The following is a 7,500-nucleotide window of genomic DNA, read 5'->3' on the forward strand; positions in this document are numbered from 1 at the left end:
TATACTTTTGTCGTACACATACACACACTAACACAAACAAACTGGACATACACACACAACTATTACCACACACACACACACACACAGTCTTGACCCGTCTATAGATGGACTGCTTGACCTTGGGCATAACCTCTGACCTTGTCTCCACAGCTGCCCTTCTGTCTGACTGACAGTGTGTGTGTGTGTGTGTGTGTGTGTGTGTGTGTGTGTGTGTGTGTGTGTGTGTGTGTGTGTGTGTGTGTGTGTGTGTGTGTGTGTGTGTGTGTGTGTGTGTGTGTGTGTGTGTGTGTGCGTGCGCGCGCTCTACAACATCCAGCAGTTTCTTTGTTTCCAAAGCAAGAGAGCCTTTGCATCTCCTGCACAGCCCCAGCCACATCACATAACATCATAAACACACCCTTCAAACACAAACCACACAAGAGCTCTCGCATGTATCATTTCCATACCACAGCCTGACACACACTACACAGCTATCAATAGTCTTACTGCTAGTTTGGTCATAATAACCATAATCTCCATAAGCAACCACCACCCCCCTCTCTCTATACCAGTATCATCACAATCATAAATACACACACAAACTGCACCCCCCCCCCATCTCCTCAGCATCATCATAGCCAAGTGAGGTCTCTGCATTTCGCCTAGTCTCTACATCCCCAACACTATCAACATTATCATCATCGTCATCATCATCTACATCACACTGCCATGACAGCCATGTGTCATGACTACATTTTACCCGCCCACCACTCCTGCCCCCTCCTCTCTCCATCAGTAGCATCATGTACGTGGGTGGTTGACGTTTAAAGGCGCAACGCAAAAAAAAAAAAGGTTTTCAAATTCCTGAAAAAAATGATGGATAAAAATTGGAAAAAAATAGAAAAAAATAAAGCACTTAGTGGTCTGTGGAATTTCACCTTATTTTTGCCATTTTTGGGAAAATGTGTCCTGCATCAACACATAGCATAGGCATGTCACACCGCAGGAAAATGGAGTCACACCACAGGGAATTCACTGCATTATGGCCATTTTAATCCTTTTGTATACATGACTGACATCTGAGCTCATGCTAACTTGATAATGATATTGTGTTTAATCTTAATATGTGTTTTCATTTTAAAAAAAAAACTTTTTTTCCTCCTATAAGAGCAGTCACACCACAGGACACCATAAAATGAACCTAAGCATTGTGTGACAGAAAAATTGCAATATGAAGACATATTAAGAGGCTAAGAGTCACCTTAAACTTCCACAGCACTCTCCGATTACTGAGGTACTGACTGGTTAGGAGCCAGTCTTTAAGACCCTTGTAGTTGGCCTTGCAGCTGCCCATTCACAAACACTGACATACATGTCACCCCACAGGACGCAATTTGTGTTACGAAATTGAACTTGTAGTTAATATTACTGTCTTGAGTTTTTTCCACATTCACATATCTTAATCTAAAGTTAAGATTTATGCAATCATGCCAAATGCTTCATACATTATTCAAAATGTTGTTGGTTAATTTATATATATATTATTATATATTGTTTCATTAATGTTACAGTCACACCGCAGGAAATTTGACATATAAACCTTTACATAAATCTTAACAAAAATGTTTCTTCTCATCTAAGACTAATATGAAACATAATGTACCACATCTTCTTTCATTGACATTTGTTTTTTAAAGGAAAATAACAGTTTTGTAGGTTTTTAACCAATGTTACGAAAAAACAAGGCGTCACGTCTCCCACCCACATACACACATACAACGCTGCCACCACCATCACCCTCCATCGGTGTCATCACCATCACCGCATAGCCAAGTGACATGACTACATGTTCCCCATAGTCTGTACGCCTACTACCAGGGCTATAAACTAACTTTTCTTCCATCACTAGGCAATTTTCACCAGCATTTGATCGGCTGGCTGGTGTGAATTTAGCCCTGGGGTGCATTTCTCGAAATCAGTAGTTGCTAACTACGTTAGCTACTTTGTTGGTTACAATGCAAATTCCCATTGGCAACTACCCTAGTTGCTAACCGCTAACAACTACGCTTTCGAGAAATGCACCCCTGGTCTGGATTAAGACTGCAGACTAAGTACATTAGTAGGATATGAGGTCGTGTCACAGTGTGGTTATCAGTTGCCATCTCCGATATGGGACAACACCCCTTCTCGCTAAAGCGACAGACACGAGAGCGCCATCTTGATAAAGTGGCACGCTAGGTTGAGGTGCTGGTGGTTTTGTGTGTGTTTTTTTCCATGTAGCTGGTAGACAGTTGGTCAGGCCAGCCTGTCTGCCTGTCTGCCTGTCTGTCTGTCTGTCTGTCTGTCTGTCTGTCTGTCTGTCTGTCTGCCTGTCTGCCTGTCTGCCTGCCTGCCTGTCTGCCTGTCTGTCTGCCTGTCTGCCTGTCTGCCTGTCTGCCTGCCTGCCTGTCTGCCTGTCTGTCTGTCTGTCTGTCTGTCTGTCTGTCTGTCTGTCTGTCTGTCTGTCAGTGAGAGGGGTGTAAAAACCTAGTGGAAAAAATATCCTCACAGCAGTCATGTGGTCAGCTCTGTGGGGTGACTGACTGAAGGCTCGGCCCTGTCTCTGTACATTAGCATTGTGAGTCATTGTATTCATGTGGTGTTTGTACGCTGTGTGTGTGTGTGTGTGTGTGTGTGTGTGTGTGTGTGTGTGTGTGTGTGTGTGTGTGTGTGTGTGTGTGTGTGTGTGTGTGTGTGTGTGTGTGTGTGTGTGTGTGTGTGTGTGTGTGTGTGTGTGTGTGTGTGTGTGTGTGTGGTACAGCATATCCAGCTGGCACGGGGTCAAGACCATTGCTATAGCATCTGAAATCTCAACAGCCTCCTGGTTACACACACACTACACACACACTACACACAGTACACACACACACAAACACACACTACTACACACACAGCAACAGTTCCTCATGACAGCATCCGCCACCTAGGCCATTAACTTCGACAGACAGTGCCTTGACATTTCTCCCAGCACTCCAGCGCTCAGTGGAGTAACACGACACCGGTGTAATCCACTGCGTGAATATATCAGGCAGACCAGCGTGAGGACATTTTCCTGTAGCATGTGCGGCTCGCTCTCACACACCCCCTCTTATCAAGTCCATCAGTGATGACACACACACGCGGCTTATCGGTCAATCTACGTGGTCGTTGGCGTTGTTGGACCTAGTATTTTGTGTAATGTCACAACAGTCCAAGAAGTGGCTTTCGTGTAACAGTAGGGGCTTCCCCCGAATACGGTGAATTGCGAAATGTGTACACTCCCTTTTCAGAGAGAGAGAGAGAGAGAGAGAGAGAGAGAGAGAGAGAGAGAGAGAGAGAGAGAGAGAGAGAGAGAGAGAGAGAGAGAGAGAGAGAGAGAGAGAGAGAGAGAGAGATTCCCCCAGGTAAGATGAAGGGTTGGAAAATACAAACACTATTTCACTAATTTTGGAGATAATGGATTATTGGCTGGTGTGGGACTATGCGTGTCTGTGTCCGTGTGGTCATGTGCCTGCGTGTGTGTGCGAGCATGTGCATACTTATGTGCTTTCTTAAAAAATCCTTTCGATTGACCTCTTCCTCATATCTTTTTCCTCACTGTTTTTCTTCCATTTCTACGTTCCATTTTCTTTTCGCTCCTCCACTACTTTCAGTGTCTGCTCTCCCCCCCCTCCTGTCCTCCCCTGGTCTCCGGGCCTGACGTGTACAGTAAGCCAAGCTGCTGTTGCCTGGGCAGTTTCCACCCCCCTCCAATATACACACACTCTACAACACACACATGCTGAAACACACATCTCTCTGTCACACACACACACTCACACACACGCACACACACATCCTCACACCCCTCCAACACACAGCAACATCTTTTTTGGGGTGAGGGATTTACGGGCGTTGGCACTGAGCTCAGGGGTGTGTGTGTGTGTGTGTGTGTGTGTGTGTGTGTGTGTGTGTGTGTGTGTGTGTGTGTGTGTGTGTGTGTGTGTGTGTGTGTGTGTGTGTGTGTGTGTGTGTGTAAGAGGACACCAGGCAGCGCCACAAGCCAGGCGGAATCCCTGAGCCTCCCATCACACATGCGCCCCAGCGTCCACTCACTACACACACACACACACACACACACAACACACACACTGGCACAGTTAACGAGCGGCAACTCACACACACACAGAAGCACACACACAGAGTGAGGTCATGGTGGGGTCAAGCCACACACACATGCGCACACACACACACGCACTCTCCACACCACCTCCGTGGCAAGGCTGGTTCCATATGCTGTTGCCAATTGATCCCAGTTAGTATCAGTTCACTTAGTGCTTAATATAGGAGGAAGGCCTGGAGGATTGTGGGGTTAACATGACAAATCTTAAAATTGACAAATACAACACAAAGCAGAGAGAGAGAGAGAGAGAGAGAGAGAGAGAGAGAGAGAGAGAGAGAGAGAGAGAGAGAGAGACTGAGACTGTCTCTTAATGTGGAATTTGGGAGGTCACAGTTAAAGGAAGTACAATATGTTTTCTGTTTGTTTGTCTTGTCTCTCTCTCTCACACACACACACACACACACACACACACACACACACACACACACACACACACACACACACACACACACACACACACACACACACACACACACACACACACACACACACACACACACACACACACACACACACACACACACACACACTGTTGGTGCGAGAAGGTGATGACTGGCCAGCACCGTAGGGCTAACCCCTGTTTCACCCAGTGCACTATGCTTGAACCTCCCTGAGCAATTAATAATGAAATTAACAATGCCACTGCTGTTGCTAGACCGTCAACTCGACCCCTTGAACACACAAACACACACACACAGACACAGGCACACACACACACACAGACACACACCATAAATGCATTGTAATTAAATAAGGGGAGACAAAACCCAGTTAGCACACAGATCGACCATTCACAAGGAGCCTAAAGGAAAACAATTCAAACACACAAACACATTCACTTTCTTTCCCTCTCCCTGACACACACACACACACACACACACACACACACACACACACACACACACACACACACACACACACACACACACACACACACACACACACACACACACACATGGACAGACACACACAGCTGCTTGTAGTCATCATATCCACACGTGATTATTGTGAAATGTCTTAACTGTTTCAAATAATAGCACATTCATTCATTCATTCATTCATTCATTCATTCATTCAGTAACTAACACACGACACAACACAGAAACATAAGTAAATGCAGTACGTCAGTATTCTGTCATACAAGATGTATGCTTGTGAATTTTTACATAGTCCTCAGCCCTGTAGCTAAGAACCACAATATACACAAACATAAACACACTCCACCTCTCACACTACACACACAAACACCCTGCTCTACTCTTGTCTACAACACGCACACACATACACACTACACAGAGTGGGAAAGAGCCACCACAAGCACTCTCTCTCCCAGAGCTGAGGCAGGAACACACACACACACACACACACACACACACACACACACACACACACACACACACACACACACACACACACACACACACACACACACACACACACACACACACACACACACACACACACACACACACACACACACACACACACACACACACACACACACACACACACACACAGTAGCTGACAACCGCTCCGAGAAACCACCACAACTCGACACCCATTCTCGGAGAGAACAGCCGAGTAGCAAGAATGACGAGAGTGAGAGTGAGAGTGAGAGAGAGAGAGAGAGAGAGAGAGAGAGAGAGAGAGAGAGAGAGAGAGAGGCAGAGAGAAAAAAAGAAAAAAGGAACTTCTCTCAAAAAAGACACACGCGAGCAAATGTTTTCACGCACAGGCACAAATGTTTGTTACCTGGTCAACCAGTTTAAGTCTTGGCAGTAAACCACTCTTGTTCCAACACCTCCCCTCACTCGCCACACACACACACAAACGCTAACACAAACACACACACGCTAACACAAACACACACACACGCTAACACACACACATAGAAAAAAGACCCCCCTCAGACTAGAAGCGAAACGAGAAAAAGCGCTGGCTGCTTACTGCACAAAGGACTGGAGCTGCCTCTGTCTCCCATCGCTGCATCTTCAGCCAAGCCCCGTGCTTAAAGACAGCCAAGGGAAACACCATTTTTTTTCTTCTTCTTCTTCTCCCTCCTCCTCCTCTCCTCTCCTCTCCTCTTCTCTTCCCCGTGTTCTTTCGTTCTCTCCTCTCCCTCTTTACCACGCTCTCCTCTCCTCTCCTTCCTCGCTCACGCGCTCTCTCTCTCTTTCTGTGTGTAGCTCCCTCGATCGCGCTCCACTGCTCTCCGCTCTCTTCACAAAGACCGTTTGGAGCTTATCTAACAAAGCAACACACCACACACCACACAGCGCGCACACACACACACAGCGCACACACACACACGCGCACGCTTGCCTGCTCGCTCTGCCTATCTCTCTCCCTCACCCTTGTTGTCTCTCGCTCACCCTCTCTCTCTCCCTTGCTCGCTCACTCACTCACTCAGTCTCTTTCTCCCTCCCTCTCCCCTTTCTCTCTTCTCTCTCTCTCTGTCGCCCGCTCTCTCTCTCTGTCGCTCTCTCTCTCTCTCTCTCGCCTAGTGAAAACAGAAATTCTCAGCCTAGCAGCTGCTGCAATGTCACATGACCTCCCCCCTTCTCCCTCTCCCTCTCCTCCTCTCCTCCACCCCACACTCACTCACTCACTCACTCACTCGCACGCCGCACCCCCACCCTTCCCCTCTCAACCTATAATTCCTCAGCCATTCTGAGATAACAGAGGCATGCACATGCTGCCAGGGGGGGCAGAGAGAGAGAGAGAGAGACAGAGAGACAGAGAGAGAGAGAGAGAGAGAGAGAGAGAGAGGGGGGGGGAGAGAAAGAGAGAGAGGGAGAGAGAAAGAGAGAGAAAGATTGTGTGTGTGAGAGAAAGAGTGTGTGTGAGAGAGAGAGAGGAAGAGCGAGAGAGGGAAAGAGACACACAGAAAAGATAGAGAGAGAGAGAGAGAGAGCGAGAGAGAGCGAGAGAGAGCGAGAGAGAGCGAGAGAGAGAGAGAGAGAGAGCGAGAGAGAGAGGAAGAAGGAAAAGGGGAGAGAAAGACACAGAGACAGAGAGCAAGAGAGGGAGGGGGAGAGACACTGAACGAGGCAGAGGGGAGGGGAGGAGAGAAGGAACAGATAGAGGGAGGGAGGCAGAGAGGGAGGGAGTAAAAGAGGAGAGGGTGACAGAGCGAGGCAGAGAGGGAGGTATGGGTGTGTGTGTGGGGGGGGGGGGGGGTGTGAGTGGCTGCCCCTGAGCGTCAGCTGCCTCCTCTTCCACATGGCCCTGGTGACCAGGCTGACCCCCCTCAGAGACCCAGCACACCAGGGGAGGGGGGAGAGGGGAGTGGGGAGAGGAGAGGAACTACAACGCCTGCCTCACACTACCAAAATAACACA

The 7,500-nt window shown here is 47.8% G+C and overlaps 1 protein-coding gene across 5 annotated transcripts in view; it reads right to left on the bottom strand.

Annotated features, from left to right (window-relative positions):
- Positions 1-7,500, bottom strand: part of gse1b (Gse1 coiled-coil protein b) — a 464,646-nt gene that overhangs the window by 57,824 nt on the left and 399,322 nt on the right. The window lies entirely within an intron of this gene.

The sequence above is a fragment of the Engraulis encrasicolus genome, chromosome 22, assembly GCF_034702125.1.
Source record: "Engraulis encrasicolus isolate BLACKSEA-1 chromosome 22, IST_EnEncr_1.0, whole genome shotgun sequence".
Taxonomy (NCBI): Eukaryota; Metazoa; Chordata; class Actinopteri; order Clupeiformes; family Engraulidae; genus Engraulis; species Engraulis encrasicolus.